This window comes from Ursus americanus, chromosome 22 (assembly GCF_024610735.1).
Source record: "Ursus americanus isolate L20-20 chromosome 22, mUrsAme1.1.p, whole genome shotgun sequence".
In the NCBI taxonomy this organism is placed as follows: Eukaryota; Metazoa; Chordata; class Mammalia; order Carnivora; family Ursidae; genus Ursus; species Ursus americanus.
Genome location: NC_142148.1, coordinates 49351519 through 49372279, shown reverse-complemented (window position 1 = coordinate 49372279; position 20761 = coordinate 49351519). Strand labels below are relative to the sequence as shown.

General features: G+C 40.3%; 1 long non-coding RNA gene across 1 annotated transcript; it reads right to left on the bottom strand.

Annotated features, from left to right (window-relative positions):
* Positions 1–11798: 11798 nt before the first annotated feature.
* Positions 11799–20545, bottom strand: LOC148108109 (uncharacterized). Its single transcript, XR_015721185.1, has 2 exons — positions 18741–20545; positions 11799–17202 (listed from the first exon to the last, which is right to left on the bottom strand). It is a non-coding gene; the product is annotated as an uncharacterized LOC148108109 (long non-coding RNA).
* Positions 20546–20761: the final 216 nt, after the last annotated feature.

Here is a 20761-nt window from a genome sequence, read left to right as displayed (position 1 = left end):
CTCACACTCCCCTTGCTTGTGTTCCCTCTCTCGTTGTCTCTCTCTGTCAAATAAATATTTTTTAAAATAAGTAAATAAAATAAAATGTGGATTTCCCTAAAAATTAGTGAGTCAAGTATCTTTTCAAATTCCTTTTCATGTGCGTGTCTTTGAGGATGTGTGTATTCACATTTTTTTGCACATTGACACATTACATTTGGTTTGGTTTTTGTTGCTGAGTTTATGTGTTCTCTGTATATTCCGGATATTGAGCCCCTTTCAGACCCATGGTTTGCACTACGGTCTCCCGTCTTGTGGATTGTGTTTTTACCTCAGTGATAATGTCTTTTAAGTTGTTTCTATTTTGATCTTCTGCTTAGATGATCTGTCCATTGTTGTGAGTGAAGTGGTGAAGTCTCCCACCATTAACGTATTTTATAGATAAGTTTTTTTACTTTGGTTATTAATTGGTTTATATAATTGGCTGCTCCCACATTGGAAGCATAGAAATTTATAATTTTTAAGTCTTCTTGCTGGATAGGCCCTTTAAGTATGATACGGTGTCCCCCTACATCTCTTACTACAGCCGTTAGTTTAAAATCTAATCTGTTTGATATGAAGATTGCTACCCAGCTTTCTTTTGAGGTGCATTAGTGTGGTAAATTGTTCTTTATCCCTTCACTTTCAATCTGGAGGGGCTTTAGGTTCAAACCGAGTCTACTGTAGACAACATACGGATAGGTCTTACTTTTAAAATCCAATCTTGTACTGTTTGTCTTTTTAGTGGAACATTCAGAGCATTTACATTCAGAATATGTATTGAAAGCTATGGATTTAGTGCCATTGTATTTAAAATCCCTGTTTCTGTAGATTGTCTCTGTTACTTTCTGGTCTGTTACCCTCGGGATCTGTCCGCCTGCAGTATCCCCCTTATTATTTCTTGTAGGGATGGCTTGGTGGTCATATATTCTTTCAGTTTGTCTATCCTGGAAACTCTTTATCTCTGCTTCCATTCTGAATGATAGCATTGCTAAATAAGGTACTCGGCTCCATTTTCTTCTCATTTATTACCCTGAATATACCCTGCCAGCCCTTTCTGGCCTGCCAGGTTTCTGTGGACAGGTCTGATGTTATTCTGATGTTCCTCCCTCCGTATGTAAGAAATCCCTTCCCTCTAGCTACTCTCTGCATAGCTTCCTTGGTTTTAGGATTTGCAAGCTTCACTATTATATGTCGTGGTGTTGATCTATTTTTATTGATTTGAGGAGGAGTCCTCTCTGCCTCTTGGACGTGAATGCATGTTTCTTTCCCCAGATTTGGGAAGTTCTCAGCCATGATTTGATCAAATATACCTTCCAGCCCGCCTTCTTTGTCCTAATGATCCTGATATTGGTTCTTTCCAATGTACCATTAAATTCTCTAAGTCTCTCTTCATGTGTTGTGGGTTGTTTTTCTCTATTTTCTTCAATTTCCTTCCTTTCCATCAGCCCATCTTCTAGATCACTTATTATCTTTTCTGCCTCACTGACCCTGGCTGTTAGAGCGTCCAATTCAGCCTGCATCACATGCATAGCATTTTTAAGTTCAGCCTGATTAGATCTCATTTCTGCCCTTATATATTACATATTGTCATTAATGCTTTTTCCTACCCTAGCTATTGATTTTACGATTGCCATCCTGAATGCTACCTCTGACTTCATGCTTATATCCTTAAAATTAGTTCTGTGGCAGAGGACATGGTCTCCGGTTCTTTTCTTTGTTGAGAGTTCTCCTTCTAGTCATTCTATTGAGGGATGGTTGAGCGAATACACAGAGTCCAAAATATCAACCACAAACCAAGGAAGACGCACTCTAGAAAATACTCCAAGTGGTCGGAAGCTACCACAGATACCCAAACAAAGCGACGATTATCCTAAACAGTCATTACAGTGGGGCAGAGAGACTATAAGCACTCAGGGTGGACAAGGCGGGGTGATCTGTCTGTTCCTGATTGATTTTTGGTCTCTGTCTTAGAAGACACCATGTCCCAAAATTGCAAACAATCTGGAACTTATATATATAACATATACATTTCACATACATAACAAAATGTAGTAGTGTGAAAAGGATTGGTATGAGGTATAAAAAGTATAAAAGGTAGATATGAAAATATAAAAACCCACTTCAAATCATAAATTGGGAAATAAGAGTATTTGAGATGATAACAAGGTAAAAAAAATTAAATAAATGTAAAATTTTAGCTTGAAGTATAAATGAGTCTAGAGGGAACACCTGGACCTCAATATATTAGTTTCCCCTGGCGCTGGAGTTTTGCAGTCCTGTAGGAAATAAGCGTGTCACTTACCTGTTCTTCCAGTCTGTCTTCTGGGGGAGGGGCCTGCTGCTCCGCTGTTCAGGCTGCTCTGCCTGGTTGGCCTTTCACCACCACTTGTCAGGGGGTTGGGTTTAACGTGAGGAGGTTGTCCGTGTGGCTTTGTTCCCTGGCAGATTTCCATGCCTCCTTAGAGGGTCAGAGGAAATACGGCTGTGCAGAAAACTCTGGCCTAGGGCAGCAAGATCACGGTCACCTTTCTTCAATGAACCTTCCAGGTCAAAACATCTCCACTTGGAAAAAAACCTGTCAGCCAAGAATGCTTTATTTGGAAAAGCTGTCCTTCAGAAATAAAGGAGAGATAAAGACTTTTCCAAACAAAGAAAAGCTAAATGAGTTCCTCACTACTAGACCTGCCGTAAGAGAAGAATTAACACCTGTACTACTTAAACTCTTCCAAAAATATCAACATAAGAGGAATACACACAAACACATTTTAAGAGGCCAGTATCACCATGATACCAAAACCAAATAAAAAGACTACAAGAAAAGAAAATTATATACTAGTGTCCCCGATGAATATAGATGAAAAAATTCTCTTTAAGTATTAACAGACTGAATTCAGCAGCATCTTAAAGGACCATATACCACGATCAACCGGGATTTGTCCAGGGGGTGCAAGGATGATTCAACATATGCAAATCAATCACTGTGTGACACATCACATTAACAGAATGAAAGATAAAAATCATATGAATATCTCAATAGATACAGAAAAAGCATTTGACATGCATTTGACAAAGTACAACATGCATTCATGATAAAAACCCTCAACAAATTGGATCGTGAAGAAACGTACCTCAACACAATAAAGGCCACATACGGCAAACCCACAGCTAACATCATACTCATTGGTGAAAGACTGAAAATTTGTCATGTAAGATGGGGAACAAGACGAGGGTGCCCACTCTCAACACTCCTATTCAATACAGTACTCGAAGTCCTAGCAGAACCATCAGACAAGACAAAGAAATCATAGGCATAAAAATTGGGAAGGGAGAAGTTAAAACTGTCTCTATTTGCAGGTGACATATAGAAATCCTAAAGACTATAAAAACAACCCTGTTAGGTCTAATCAATGAATTCAGTAAAGTTGTAGGATAGAAAATAAATGTACAACTAGCAGTAGCATTCCTATACACCAACAACAAGATATCTGAAAAAGATATAAGGGAAAAAGATACAAAGAACACAATCCATTTATGTTAGGAAAAAAAAGAACAAAATACTTAGAAATAAACTTGAGCATGGAGGTGAAAGATCTCTTCACGGAAAACAAGACATTGATGACAGATACAAAAAAGAAACCCACCAACGAATTGAATGGTATTGCATGTTTATGAATTGCAAGAAATAATGTTAATTACCCAAGCCACCAATAGACTCAATGAATTTCCTATCAAGATTCCAATGACTTTTTTTGCAGTAAGAAAAAAAAAATCCTAAAATTTGAATGAAACAATGAAAGACTTTGGATGACCAAAACAATCTCTAGAAAGAAGAATAAAGCTGGAGGCATCACACTGCCTGATTTCAACTGTATTATAAAGCTATAAGAAATCAAAATCTTATGGTAGTGGCATAAAAACAGACACATAGACTAATGAACACAAGAGCCCAGAAATAAACCAGACACATACGGTTTTTGAGAAGGGAGGCATTCTCAATGGAGAGAAATAAAACAGCTTCTTCAGTAAATGATGCTGGGAGAAGTGGATATTCACATGTCAAAGAACAAAACTGGACCCCTATCTTACACCATCCATAAAAATTTACTCAAAATAGATAAAAGACTTACAGGGAAGACCTGAAATCATAAAATTCCTACAAGAAAACATAGAGAATAAACTACTTGACATTGGTCTTGGTAAGTATATTTTAAAAATAACACCAAAAGCACAAGCAACAAAATAAAAAAAAAAGTGGTACTACACTCAAGAGCCTCTTCACAGTGAAAGAAATAATCAACAAAATGAAAATGCAACATATGGAATGGGAAAATATTTGCAAATCATGTATCTGAGGAGAAATTAATACCTAAAATATGTACATAACTCATACAACTCAGTTGTATGCGAAAAAAAGAAAGAAAGAAAAGAAAGTAAAGAATATAAAAGAAAAAAGAAACCAACTAAAGAAAGGACCAAGGACCTAAATAGACATTTCTCCAGAGAAGACAAATGGACAACCAGCACATAAAAAAGGTGTTCAGGGGCACCTGGGTGGCACAGTGGTTAAGCGTCTGCCTTCGGCTCAGGGCGTGATCCCGGCGTTATGGGATCGAGCCCCACATCAGGCTCCTCCGCTAGGAGCCTGCTTCTTCCTCTCCCACTCTCCCTGCTTGTGTTCCCTCTCTCACTGGCTGTCTCTATCTCAGTCAAATAAATAAATAAAATCTTTAAAAAAAATAAAAAATAAAATAACCAAAGGATCCCACAATTCCACTTCTGGTTACATAGCTGAACAAAATGAGATTAACATGTTGAAAAAAAAGAAGTTAGCCTGTTGAAGAAGTATTGCCACCCCATGTTCATAGCAGCATTATTTACAATAGCCAAGATATGGAAACAACCTGTATCTATCAACAGAGTAATGGATAAAGAAAATGTAGTCTGTATATCCAATGGAATACTATTCAGCCATAAAAATAAGGAAATCCTGTCACTTGAGACCGCACGGATGGTCCTTGAGGACATTATACTAATTAAGTCAGCAGAGAAAGACAAATACTAGATGATCTCACTTATATGTGGACCCTAAAACATAAAACAAATAGAAAAACAAATAGAAAAAGAGATCAGATTTATGGTTACCAGAGGCACGGGGTGACGGGAGGGAAAACTGAATGAAGGGGATCAAAAGGTACAACCCACAGCTGTAAGTCCTGAGAATGTCATGTGCTACACAATCACTGTAGTTAACACTGCTGCATGTTGTAGCTGAAAGTTGCTGTCCTCTAGTTCAACCTCATTGAAATATTAGGAATCCCAAGCTTAATCCGAACGGTTTGAGCCCAAGGTCACAGAGCTCCCACGTTGCTGTTTTCAATTGCTACCATAATACAGAACACTTGGAAGGAGCACCTATATTCCAGGAACACAGCCAAATATCCTTTATTCACTAACTCTTCTGACCCTGTGACTCCATACCCTTTACTTGTCGTAGGCAGAATTCAGTTAGATAGAAACTGCCTTTCTGATTCTAACAGTACTAACGCACTATGTTTTCAACACAAGCTGCTTATAATATAGTTTAAAGTACAGTTTATTTATGATGTGTATGAAAAATACAAAAAATTATTAGATGATAGTTAAGGTCCCAGAGGCTCGACAAATTCCACAGTTCTCAAAAATATGGCCCCAAAGCCAGCAGCATTACCTACACATTTGTCAGAAATGCAAATACTCTAGCCCTCGAGAGAACTATTGAATCAGAATCCAGTGGGATTTACCTTTGGCATCAACAAGTCTTCCAGGCAATTCTAATGCACACCAAAGTTTGAGAAACACTGCTTTAATTGTTCTCATTGTTTGCACAAAGACAAGGGTGGATAATTAGTCATAGTCATCTCCATAAACTCAATAAAAGCAACGGATTAAAAAAATACAGACAAACTCACATATCTCATACGGAAAATTTACAATTTATAAAAAATTCTAATATATGCTTTAGAAGCTTAAAGAAAAGTGTGAGGACACATGAAACCTCATGATATATTTGGGTTTTGTGATGAGCACTGAGTGTTATACACAACTGATGAATTACTGAACTCTAAAGATACGTAAGTTTTGTTTTAATTTATGACTGAATATAGTGTTCATTTCTGTTTCATAAATGGATTTAAAACACCACATATGCCTAGTAATAAATGAAACCTCAAGAAACTAGATGAGTCTCAAACAAACAACCTAACTTTACCCCTTAAGGCACTGGAAAGAGAACACATCAGGCCAAAGTTATTAGAAGGAAAGAAATAACAAAGATTAGAGCAGGGAAAAATGAAGCGGGACTAAAAGGATAATGGAGTATACCAACGAAACTAAGAACTGATTCTCTGAAAATAAAATTGACAAGCCTTTACCTAGATTTCCCCCACCCCCAAAAACAAGGAGAGAGAGAGAGGGAGAGACAGAACTCATATAAAAAACGAAAGAATGATACCAGAGAAATGCCAAAGATCATTAGAAACTACTCTGAACAATTATATACAAAAAATTGGACAACCTAAGGGAAATTGATAAACTCCCAGAAACATACAACTTGCTAAGACTGAATCCTGATGAAATGGAAAATCTGAACAGATTATTAGTAAGCAGGTTGAATCAGTAATCGAAAACCTCCAAAAAACAAAACTCCAGGACTAGATGGTTTCACAGGTGAATTCTACAAAATATTCAAAAAGGAATTAATACTCAAATTCTTCCAAAAAATAAAGGAGGAGGGAATTCTTCCAAACTCATTTTATAAAACTGGAATTCTTCTGATACCTGATCCAGACAAGGATTCTGCAAGAAAAACATTACAGGCCAATATTCCTAATATACACTTACAAAAATCCTCAACAAAATATTAGCAAACCAAATTCAGTAATACACTAAAAGGATCATATACACATATCTAGAAAAGTGTTGTTACAGCTGATGTCAGAGAAATTATCTGTGCTATCTTCTAAAATTTTTACGGTGTCAGGTCTCATATTTAGGTCCTTAAGCTTTTTGAGTTAATTTTTGTCTATGGTGGAAAAAAAGTCCAGTTTCATTCTTCTGCACGTTGCTATCCAGTTTCCCCAAGATCATCTGCTGAAGCGGCTTTATTTTCCCCACTGTATACTTTTGTGGCCTTTGTTGAAGATTAATTGACCATATAGTTGTGGAATTATTTCTGAGCTTCCTATTCTGTCCTATCGCTCTGTGTGTCTATTTTTGTGCCAGTACCATACTGTTTTGATTACGACATGTTTGTACCGTAAATTAAAGTTTGGAATTGTGATACTTCCAGCCATGTTCCAGGATATTTAGGATTTTTTGCGATTCCATACAGATTCTAGGTCTGTTCTGGTTCGGTGGAAAATGCTGTTGGTGTTTGATAGGGATTGCCTTAAATCTGTGGATTAGATAGTATGGACATTTTAAGAATATTAATTCTTCCAATCGACAAACATCGAATGTCTTTACTTTCTGTGTGTGTGTCATGACTTTAAATCAGTGTATTTATAGTTTTCAGAGTCCCGGTCTTAAAGCCTCTTTCATTAAATTTATTCCCGTGTGTGTGTGTGTGTGTGTGTGTGTGTGTGTGTGTGTGTGTGTGTGTGTTTAATCGTTGGTGCAGTTGTAAATGGGATTTCTTTCTCAATTTCTCTTTCTGCTATTTCATTCGTAGTGCGTAGAGATGGAACAGATCTGTGTATTAACTTTGCATCTTGTAATTTTACTGAACTTATGAGTTCTAGTGACTTTTTTTTTTTTGGTAGGGTCCTTAGAGTTTTCTAGATACAGTATCGTGCTATCGTGCTATACACGAATAGTGACAGTTTTACTTCTCCCTTACCAATTTAGATGCCTTTTCTGTCTTTTCCTGGTCTGACTGCTGAGGTCAGGACTTGCAGTACTATATTAAACAAAAGTGCTGGGAGTGCACATCCTTGTCTTCTTTCTGATCTTAGAAGCAAAACTTTTGGTTTTTCACCATTGAGTATGACGTTAGCTGTGTGTTTTAGATATATGGTTACTGTTATTATTTTGGGGTACGTTCCCTCTAATCTTACTTTGTTGAGTATTTTTGTCATCACTGGGTGTTGTACCTTGACAGATTAGATTTTAAACTAAAGAGGTAGGTAGAGATACAGAAGGACACTATATTATTCTTAAAGGATGTATCCAACAAGTGGATATGACAATTATAAATATCTATGCTCCCAACAGGGAAGCAGCTAGATACACAAGCCAACTCTTAACCAGAATAAAGAGACATATAGATAATAATACGTTAATAGTAGGGAAGATATAGATAATAATACGTTAATAGTAGGGAACCTCAACACTCCTCTCTCAGCAATAGACAGATCACCTAAGCAGAAAATCAACAAAGAACCAAGAACTTTGAACGGACCAGATGGACCAGATGGACCTCATAGATATATACAGAACACTACACCCCAGAACAACAGAATACTCATTCTTTTCGAATGCACAGGGAACGTTCTCCAGAATAGATCACATACTGGGTCACAAAACAGGTCTCAACCGATACCAAAAGACTGAGATTATTCCCTGCATATTCTCACACCGCAATGCTTTGAGAATGGAACTCAATCACAAGGAAAAATTTGGAAGAAACTCAAACACTTGGAAACTAAGAAGCATCCTGCTCGGAAATGATTGGGTAAACCAGGAAATTAAAAATCAATTTAAGCAATTTATGGAGACCAACGACAATGAAAACATATCGGTCCAAAACCTATGGGACACTGCAAAGCTGGTCCTAAGGGGGAAATACACAGCCATCCAAGCCTCACTCAAAAGAATAGAAAAATCTAAAATGCAGTTTTTATATTCACACCTCAAGAAGCTGGAACTGGAACAGGTCTAACCCACGCACAAGAAGGCAGGTGATCAAGATTAGAGCAGAGATCAATGAATTAGAAACCAGGAGCACAGCAGAGCAGATCAACAGAACTAGAAGCTGGTTCTTTGAATCAACAAGATCGACAAGCCGCTGGCCAGACTTATTCAAAAGAATAGAGAAAGGACCCAAATTAATAAAATTATGAATGAAAAGGGAGAGATCACAACCTACACCAATGAAATAGGAAGGATCATTAGAAACTTTTTATCAACAGCTTTATGCCAATAAATTAAACAACCTGGGAGAAATGGATGCCTTCCTGGAAACCTATAAACGACCAAGACTGAAACAGGAAGAAATTGGTTACTTAAACAGACCGATTAATTATGAAGAGATTGAGGCAGTGATCAAAAACCTCCCCAAAAACATGAGTCCAGGGCCTGACGGATCCCCAGGGAATTCTACCAAACATTCAAAGAAGAAATAATACCTATTCTCCTGAAGCTGTTTCAAAATATAGAAATAGAAGGAAAACTACCAAAGTCATTCTATGAGGCCAGAATTACCTTGATCCCCCAACCAGGCAAAGACCCCATCAAAAAGGAGAATTACAGACCGATATCCCTGATGAATTTGGACGCCAAAATTCTCAACAAGATCCTACCTAGCTAATAGGAGGCAACAGTTCATTAAAAGGATTATCCATCAAGACCAAGTGGGATTCATCCCTGGGATGCAAGCGTGGTTCAACATTCGCAAATCGATCAGTGTGGTAGATCATATCAGCAAGAAAAGAGTCAAGAACCATATGAGCCTCTCAATTGATGCAGAAAAAGCATTTGACAAAATACAACATCCTTTCCTGATTAAAACCCTTCGGACTGTAGGAATAGAGGGTACATTCCTCAATTTCATATTCTATGAAAAGCCTACAGTGAATATCATTCTCAATGGGGAAAAGCCGGAAGCCTTTCCCTTAGGTCAGGAACACGACAAGGATGCCCACTCTCACTATTATTCTTCAACTTAGTACTAAAAGTCCTTGCAGCAGCAATCAGACAACAAAAAGGGATAAAAGGTCTCCAAATCGGCAAAGAAGATGTCAAACTGTCTCTCTTCGCAGATGACATGATACTCTATATGGAAAACCCAAAAGACTCCACCCCCAAACTACTAGAACTGATAGAGCAATTCAGTAATGTGGCGGGATACAAAATCAATGCTCAGAAATCAGTTGCATTTCTATGCAAGAACAATGAGACTGAAGAAAGAGAAATTAGGGAATCCATTCCATTTACAATAGCATGAAAAATCATACATTATCTCGGAATTAACTGAACCAGAGATGTAAAGGATCTATATTCTAGAAACTACAAATCGCTCTTGAAAGACATTGAAGAAGACACAAAAAGATGGAAAAATATTCCATGCTCATGGAACGGAAGAATTAACATCGTTAAAATATCTACGCTACCTAGAGCAATCTACACATTCCATGCTATCCCAATCAAAATACCAACGACATTTTTCAAAGAACTGGAACAAACAGCCCTTAAATTTGTATGGAACCAGAAAAGGCCCCGAATCGCCAAGGAATTCTTGAAAAGGAAAACAAAGCTGGAGGCATCACGTTGCCTGATTTCAAGCTGTACTACAAAGCTGTGATCACAAAGACAGCATGGTATTGGCACAAAAAAAGACACATAGACCAATGGAACTGAATAGAGAACCCAGAAATGGACCCTCGGCTCTTTGGGCAAATAATCTTTGACAAAGCAGGAAAAAACATCCAGTGGAAAAAAAGACAGTCTCTTCAATAAATGGTGCTGGGAAAAATTGGACAGCTACATGCAGAAGAATGAACCTTGACCACTCTCTCACACCATACACAAAGATAAACTCCAAATGGATAAAAGACCTCGATGTGAGACAGGAATCCATCAAAATCCTAGAGGAGAGCACAGGCAGCAACCTCTACGACATCGGCCACAGCAACTTTTTTCATGACACATCTCCAAAGGCAAGAGAAACAAAAGATAAAATGAACTTGTGGGACTTCATCAACATCAAAACCTTCTGCACAGCCAAGGAAACAGTCAAAAAAACTAAGAGGCAGCCCACGGAACGGGAGAAGATATTTGCAAATGACACTACAGATAAAAGACTAGTATCCAAAATCTACAAAGAACTTCTCAAACTCAATACACGAGAAAAAAATAAACAAATCCTAAAATGGGCAGAAGATATGAACACTTCTCCAATGAAGACATACAAATGGCTAACAGACACATGAAAAAATGTTCAAAATCATTAGCCATCACGGAAATTCCAATCAAAACCACACTGAGATACCACCTTGTGCCAGTTAGAATGGCAAAAACGGACAAGGAAGGAAACACCAAAGGTTGAAGAGGATGTAGAGAAAGGGGTTCCCTCCTACATTGTTGGTGGGAATGCAATTGGTATAGCCACTCTGGAAAACAGTGTGAAGGTCCCTTAAAAAGTTAAAAATTGAGCAACCCTATGATCCAGCCATTGCACTACTGGGTATTTACCCCAAAGATACAGACGTAGTGAAGAGAAGGGCCATATGCACCCCAATGTTCATAGCAGCATTGTCCACAATAGCTAAATTGTGGAAGGAACCGAGATGCCCTTCAACAGATGACTGGATTAAGAAGTTGTGGTCCATATATACAATGGAATATTACTCAGCTATCAGAAAGAATGAATTCTCAACGTTTGCTGCAACATGGACAGCACTGGAGGAGATAATGCTAAGTGAAATAAGTCAAGCAGAAAAAGACAATTATCATATGATTTCTCTCATCTATGGAACATAAGAACTAGGAAGATCGGTAGGGGAAGAAAGGGATAAAGAAAGGGGGGGTAATCAGAAGGGGCAATGAAGCATGAGAGACTATGGACTCTGAGAAACAAATGAGGGCTTCAGAGGGGAGGGGGTTGGGGGAATGGGATAGACTGGTGATGGGTAGTAAGGAGGGCACGTATTGCATGGTGCACTGGGTGTTATACGCAACTAATGAATCATCAAACTTTACATCAGAAACCAGGGATGTACTGTATGGTGACTAACATAATATAATAGAAAAGAAAAAAAAAAGAAAAAATGAGAAAATTCTTTATTAAAAAATAAATAAATAAATAAATAAATAAAAGGGGGAAAAAGGAAAAAAACGTAAGCACACAAAATCAGGGAACAGGACAGGGATAACAGCCCCAGATACAGAGGAAAAAGCTGGATAAAACAGATGATTTTCTATGAATGTATAAATCACCAAAACTAAACCAGAAAATGATAGCAAATCTAAAAAAGCACTAAGCTTTTTTTTTTTTTTAAAGATTTTATTTATTAATTTGACATAGAGAGACAGCCAGCAAGAGAGGGAACACAAGCAGGGGGAGTGGGAGAGGAAGAAGCAGGCTCCTAGCGGAGAAGCCTGATGTGGGGCTTGATCCCAGAACGCTGGGATCACGCCCTGAGCCGAAGGCAGAGGTTTAAGAACTGAGCCACCCAGGCGCCCCAAAAGCACCAAGCTTAGGTAGTTTTACTGGGGAATTCCACCAAATTTAAGGAAACAGATCATTTCAAGAGTATTTAAACTGGCTAAAGCAGAGAAAGCTTTTAATAAAGCTAAGGAAAGCACTAAAACAACTTGATAAAGATTACATTAAAAACAAAATTACAAACTGGTTTCACAAATCACAATGTAAAATGACTCAGTAAAATATTACTAGAATCTGGCTACACACTAACAGAGTTTTCACTGATGATTCAATAATATGACCATGATTCAATAACATAAAATCTGTTACTATTATTCATATGAACAGGTCAAGGAAGAACATCTGTATAATTTCACAGATGCTAAAACAGTATTTAATAAAATTCAACAACCATTTTTGATTAAAAAAACAAAGAGGAACACACAGCCCTTAGTAAATAACCAGTGTGGCAGAAACACTAAAAGCATTCTCAGTGAAGGAACAAGACAACGTACCCACTGTCATTCTCACTTAGTATTTGATCTCGTCCTGGAAATACAAAGCAACCAAAAAAGAGAAACAAGAGACATAAAAAGTAAAAAACATGGAATGAAATTCTTATTATTTGTAACTGATATGATATTATACCTGAAAATCCAAGAGAACCAACTGCAAAAACTACTAGAAACAATATGATGACATAAGTTACTGCTTGAAAAATCAGTAAGTACAGGGGCACCTGGGTGGCTCAGTCGGCTAAGCATCTGCCTTGGGCTTAGGTCATGATCCCAGGATCCTAGGATCAAGCCCCACATCGCATGGGGCTCCCTGCTCGGCAGGAAGCCTGCTTTTTCCTCCCCCTCTGCCTACCACTCCCTCTACTTGTGCTCCTCTCTCTCTAATAAATAAATAAAATAAAAATTAGTAAAGTACAATAATAAAAATATGTAATATAAGAAAGGGTCCTATTTTCAACAACAAAAAAGATCAACTAGGAATAAATTTAAGAAATGTACAGGATTTTTACACAAACCTTTTAAAGACATTTCTGAGACAACTGGAGAAATGTGTATGTAGATTGGATATTACATTAAATTAGTACTAGGCAATAAATTGTTAATTTTGATAAATATAAAAAAGTTTTGATAAATATAGCAATGAGGTTATATATATTTCAAAAGTCTCTATTTGTTCCAGTTCCCAAGTTATACTCTGAAGTAGTTACGAATAAAATCATTTGTTTTAAAACATTCTAGTCCCCCACCCTACAAAGAAATGGAGGGAAGAGGGACAAATGATTCAAGATTGGCAACACATGGCAAACTGTTTAAAAAGACGTGATGGATACATCCAGGTTCATTATATTCTCTTCCCTACTTTTGTGTATTTGAAAATGTGCACAATAGGACCCAAACAAAGGCACGTACTGAGAGACTCAAAGGTACACAATAGGCTTATAAAAACACACAAAAATTGCCACCTAACAATTAGAAATGCAAATTAAAGCTACAAATCAGATGTCATTTTCATCAATCAAATAGAGAAAAGATCCAAATATTTGGTGATATTCAGTATTTGGGGGAAAGGAAGTAACTGACCTGCCGGGGAAAAAGTATCCATCAGTACTTTGGAGGACTCCTTGGCCTCACCTTTCAAAATTATAAACACACACTCCGTGGCCCAGCAATTTCACTTCTTAGGAATTTATGCTAGAGATACTAATTCAATAAGTATTTTCCGCCACCTACTATGGCCATACACTAGAGACAGAAAAGTGGAGGAAACAAGGCCCCTGCTCTCATAGGGTTCCATTATTGTAGGGGAGGAGAGAACCAATAAAGCCAATTAAGTACACGGACAATTGCAAGGTCAAGGGAGATAAGTGTGATGAAAAAAGCAAACAGAATAAGGGTGTTGGGAGTGGCAAGAAGTCTATTTTGGATGGGCCTCTCTGAGGACGTGACAGTTGGGCAGAGACCTGGGTGAAGAAGAAAACAAAGGAGAAGAATGACCAGGAGAACATTCCAAGAAATAGGGAAGGAAACCACGGAGTAACACATACATTTGGCTTTCCTGCCCTCTGCTTCTCTTTTTATTCCCTAACAGTCTTTCGTTCCTCCAAAGGATATGAGCACCTCTTGAATGTCTTTCTTTGTCCTGATACAAAAATGAAAATAAACGTATCTTTGAAATACAATACATCTTTCGAGGAAGGTGCCAGGCCAGCACTGTTTCCCCAAACACTATTGTGCCTAATAATTTCATTTCTTCAAAGGAAGAATTCCCAAACTTATCTAGGTGTAATGCCAAACCTGTTTACAAAAGTACATTCAAGCTAGAATTAGTTTCACAAAAGATATTGACCAGTTACTAGATAATTTTATAGAAAAAAAAAATACTGTCAGTCCCTGCCCTTCTGGCAAGAATGCGAACCACTGACTTAGAGAAGACTATAGTTTAATTTCATAACCTTTTAAGCAATGAGGTTGAAATGTTGAAGTGTCTATTTGGATAAATATTTATTTATTTGGATAAATATTATTTATCCAAATATTTTCAATTTCAATTTCATGATCTTTTAGGCAATGATATTGATATTTTTAGAGGCTATTTTAATAAATATTTGACACTGAAGTGGCCAGTGTCAATTAAGGGCATTCCAGTTGACCCCAAAAGAAACGACTCTGCAACAACACCTGAGAACATTACATACTAACCTGTTCAAAACCGTGAAACACCCAGACTTCAAACTTGCCATGAATGATACGTTCTGTGAACAGCCAGATTAATTACAAAGCTAGCATATGGAGAGATCTGTCCCTGTGAAATACACTATCTTAATTCTGAAATCAGCTTTACCTGGATGCATTCATCTCCTATTCAGACAACGCAAAAAAACCTAAGACTTCCAGATTCTACAGAGATTCCTAAGGAGACAACTCAGTGTAACCCAATTTCAAGCACCATTAGCCATCTGCACAAGCAACGACAGGTTTCCCTCCAAGAGCTGACCATGCGGTGTACCCCTGGCCACATCACACCACTGAACCTTCCCCCAAAGGTCCAGCAGAGAATGCCACTTCTGACAACTAGTTACCGAGAAAAAATTACCAAAGTGAGAAACCAGGAAAAGGTAAGCTTCCGCACACGCCAGCCCAGCAAGAGGGGCGCTCAGTTTTGAGTTCTATGCAGATCTGAGGCCAAGAATCCCAATGCTCTCTGGCTCTGGAGCCTGCCCTTCCACGTCCCACCTCTTACGTGAGAAGCGCCCAGGAGCCTCACAAGGGACGCCCCCCACGCCCTCCTCTACTCTCCAACGTGGGGTCGTGATTGCCCACTGCTCCCAGCCCCTGGGAAAGACGCTGGTCCAGCCGGTCGAGGACGGGGTACCACTGGGTCACCTGGGGAGGGTAAGGGCACGGGGCTGGGCGCCGCGGAGGGCCAGAAAAGGGCACCAGGGGAGGGAAGGGGACAGTCGGGGGCCCTCCGGCAAACAGCTATCTGGGGAAAGGATGCCCGCGGGCCGCACTGGCGGGCCAGGCGAGGGAAAGAGGGCACGAGAGAATGCAGGGTAGACGTGGGGCGCTCCTGCAGGCAAGAAACGTACGGAGGGGCGGGGGGCTTAAGAGCTGCCTGCGGGCCAGGTAGGGGGCCCCGCCCCTGCGCCCTGCCTCCCCTGCCCAGCGCCCGCTTCATGCCCGCGTCCGCGGCGCAGCGCGGCTCTGCCGGCCCCTTGCCCGCCACCGCAGGTTCTGCTTCAGGCGGCAGTCGGCGTCCAGCGCTGCGGCGGCTGAGCCGGACGAGGACGAGCCCGAGGCGGTGCAGCGCTCCTGCTCCAAGGCGACGGGCTCCGTCCGCTTCCTCATCCCGCGGCCGACAGGGCCAGCCGCCGACGGCGTCCGCTGACCTCGCCCGCCCGCCCGCGCTGCAGTCGCCGCGACTCGCAGGAGCAGCTGCCGCCCGGAGCCCGCAGCCCCTCACATCCCAGCCCCAGGCCGCGGCGCCCGACTCTACGGACCCGCGCCTGGGATCAGGTCGGCCGCGCCTGCCAATCAGCGCCGGGCTCCCACCGGCCCCGCCCCCTCCATGCTTCCGCCGGGAGCGCGCCCAGCGTCCCCGGCGCCGACCTGCCCCCATTTTGGAGAAGGGCGGGCGAAGCCTTGCGGGGAGTCACAGTCGCTTTCGGGCGAGCGACCGGTGGTGCCCTTGAGGGGTCTGGGCTCGGTCGCCGCGGGTGAGAGGGCCGCCTTTGCCTGGGTGCTCAGCGCCAGGAGCCAACGCAGCCGGTCCTGCCCCAAATCAGTGGCCGAACGTGGGAGGACGCCGGCCGGAAAGCACCCAGCGAGCCCGAGCCGCAGAGGAAAGCGGGCTCCCACCTCTCCCGCCCCAGATTGTGATTTTTCCCTAATGCTGGGAAGCCAGTATGAATGAACCCCTCGGAAAGGTTTCTGTAATGGCTTATGAAAACAAAGAGCAAACGGTAACAAATCACCATTCTCATGATTCATAACTATTTTCCACAAGATTTTAATTTAAAAAATACGCTCTCAGGTACTTTTTTTTTTAACACAAGCATATAGATAATTTTAAAATATTGGGCTGAATTTATGAAAACTGAACTCATTAAACAACTTACTTCTTAAAATCTGTATATGACTTTAGAGTTGTGTAAAGCAGTTAGTAGTCGCTGGTGGAGGTGCGCCTGGCTGGTGGAGCACAGGGCTCTTGATCTGGGTTTGTAGGGGCCAGTCCTAGGTCGGGTGTGCAGATCACTGAAGAATCTTTAAAAAAAAAAAAAAAAAAAGGAAAAAATCTGTTTCAAAGATAAATTTACACTTGTGGAACCCAAGATAAGAACTAATTCAACTCATCTTACAAAGAAAAGAGCTGTTTCACAAATTTAGTGTTACAGCTTTGGCATTCTTTAATATTTCTTGGAAAGGATCTACAACCGAGAGATTGGCTTACTTATCACAAAGTGAACTTTCAACATTCAAAATTTCAACATTTCTGTAAGTTGAAAACTATTGGCAATTGATAAATTTAAGATCAATTAGAAATGCCTTTAGAAATTTCATAGCTCCTTCTATTAGCTTTGTAATGATAGTTCTAAATTGCAAAAGAATTTCATTGACAGTGTTACAAAAAATATCACAACTGGCATTCATATTTGTGTGGATAGCTTCAAATACAATTTTAGAATTTAAATGGTGAATTCTTTAAACTGTTATACACATACTGGAGATTAGGAATCTAGAAACCGAAGTTAAAAAAAAAAAAAAAACTGACCCTATCACTCACAAAATCCTCTTTAATTGAAAAAAAAAAAAAAAAAGCAAGGAAGGGAGGGCTGTTGAGAAGAGAGAAATGTGAGGGTTATTGAGTCTGGCTGGCATTGGGCCTTACCCGTACAGTCCTCAACTCTTGGTACTGTAGGGGCCAAGGGCCAGGCTGCTCCAAGGTGGGCCACTTTGGCTTGAAGATTATTTTGACCTAAAGGCAATCAAGACCCTATGGACTTCCTCCCTATGAAAGAAACTTTTTGCCCCTTCCTTGACTAATAGAAGAATCTAAATTGGGGTCTTTCCCCAATTTAATAATGGTTATTACCAGAAATGAGTCTTATCCAAGTGACCCATCTATATGGCAAGGCAAGCATCTAATTACCAAACATTCGCTCTTCTTGCCCTGTGACTTGCATTCTTTCCCTTCAAAGTCCCAGACCCCCACCTGATTCTCTTTAGTTCAGGATGGATACATACACACACACCTTACTTTGCCTATCTTTGGAATTTCCATGTCAGTGTGGATTCCCTGTATGTAGGAAACTAAATTTGATTTTCTCCTGTTAATCTGTCTCATATCAATTTGATTCTTAGTACAGCTTGACGGACCTAGAAGGGGACAGGAAATTCTTGCTCCTGATATTCCACATTGACTTTCTGTATGGTCTTTAAATACTATGCTACACTGGTGACACCCACATTTGTATCTCTAGTCCATACCCTTTCCTTGAACCCCAGGCTCCTCTATCTAATGGTCTACTCATCCACTCTAATATCCTGTAGGCACCTAAAGTTCCTATGTTCAAAACTGAGCTCCCAACTCTTTTCCCTCCCCCAACTCCACGTGTAACCTTCCTCACCTCAGGAACGGCAACCTTATATTTACATTTCCGTAGGTCAAAACTCTGGGATCATCCTTGAATCCTCTCTTCTTATGTCTGTATTAGCACTCCTTTCAAAATCTATCCAGGACACAACCACTTCTCACCACCGCCTCCATCCACACCCTGGCCCAAGCTGCCATCTTCTCTCACCTGGATTATTTTAATAGCATAAGTGGTCTCCTGCCTCCACCATTGTCAACTTTTGTCTACTTAACTCAGCCGTCGGAAAGTTCTTTTTAAAGACGTAGCTCCAATCCTGTCACTTGTTTGCTCAAAATACCTGTATGGTTTCCCATCTCACTGAAAATAAAACAGAAAACTTGTGAGAGGGCCTACAAGGGTCCTACCTGACATGGCCTCCAGCCCTCACTCTGATCTCAGCCACCAGGGTCTCCCTCCCTTACTCTGCTCCAGTGTCACTGCCTCCTTGCTGATGCGGGGACCCCAAGGAGAGGTGTGGGTGGCACGTGTGTGAGCCACCCATTCCCCTCCTTGGGGCCTTTGTACTTACATTCCTGCTGCCCGTAATTCTCTACCCAACCTATGGCCCCGTTTCCACATGCCTTACTCGCTCCACACTGCAGGTCTGTGCCTTCTCTGAACACCAACAAAACCCTCAGGTCCTCTCATCATCACTCTATTTACCTGCCTTGGCTTATTCTCCTTAGCACTTTTCACTAATATATTTATCATCAGTATATCTGTATCCCACGCTGGAACGTAGACTTGAGAACAAGTACTTTGTTCACTACTTTATTTTCAGTGTCTAGAACAATATGCAGTATAGAGTAAGCACTTCATGAATATTTGCTTAAAGAGTAATCAATCACCACAGCCCCTTAGAAGTGTGTACTGTTGGCCCCATTGTACAGGTAAGGAAAAGAAGCTCAGGCCGAGATTCTGAAATTAAAAAGGTATATGAGGAAGGTTGTGGATACTGGTGATTTTTGGAATACAGTTCTGTAGCACAGTCCACTATAGATCTGTGTATTTAATAAAACTTAGCTAAATTATCCCTGACTGTAGAGCTGAAAAGGAAATGTCACTCAATTCAGATTACACAGCTATTGTATCTTTATTTGCAAAAGAGGAACATAGTTTCTGGGGTTAGCTAGAATGTAGTCATATTTTCTTTTTAGAAATGTTGCTTTTTAAAAGGTAACCAAGTAAAACAAACTGTTTCTATAGCAGTAATTTCCACCTTTGATTCTATATGGTTATGAAAATTTCCATAATCATATAGGTATATTATGGCTGTGTGAATTCGTGTGAATCTGGGTATTTTCCCCCCTTTGTAGACTTCACCATTAGAGCTATTTTCCAAATGTTTTAAAATGACTCTTCTAAAATCAAAGGAGCTTCTGTGGGGTTGAAAGCTTACATACAAAGTCTGCCACTTTAGAAGCTGAGTAACCTTGGATAAGTTATCTGTTCAGTGGTTGGGGTGCCTGACTGGCTTAGTGGTCAGAACCTGCAACTCTTGATCTTAGGGTCCTGAGTTCAAGCCCCATTTTGGGCATGGAGCCTACTTGTGACCTCGGGGCAGTTACTCAGACTCTCTGTGCTGTCCGTTTCTTCTGCAGAAATGGGAAAGAGTATAATAATAGTACTCAACTCTTCTGTAGCGAGGGCCCTAGGAGTGGTATATGTATATGTCAGCTTCTCTGGACAATGCCTGACATACAAGTAGCAGCGACGTCAGTCTTCGCTATTAATTTTCTGTCTGCCACTGCCGCTGCTATTGAAGTGGGACACCAGCGAGGTTCTTGTCTCACCTAGTCGAAGACTGAATCTCTCAGACAAAGGAGAGTAAACCGATAGAGGTTCAGTAAGTGATGAAACAGAAGAAGCTCTCGGGAGGGGGAGGGGTCCTGACAGGTTTACCCTTGTGGGCTTTTAGGGTTGGTCTTTTATAGAAAGCTAACCAGGGAACTTAAATCTTTTTTACTTCTCTGTTGATACACCCTTGAGTAAGGACTAGTGATAACATCGTCAGTGGCTTGCTTCCTTTTTAGCGTCCTGTAATTCTTTGTTGGTCACACGTAGCTGTCATAATAAGACCCCAGCTCCCACACCTGGGACAGGATGGTCTGGTTTGTTCCCTTAGCTCTGGTTTCCTTATATCTCTGAATTTTTGAGATTTGTATGAGCTTGATCCCGTAGCCCCCTAC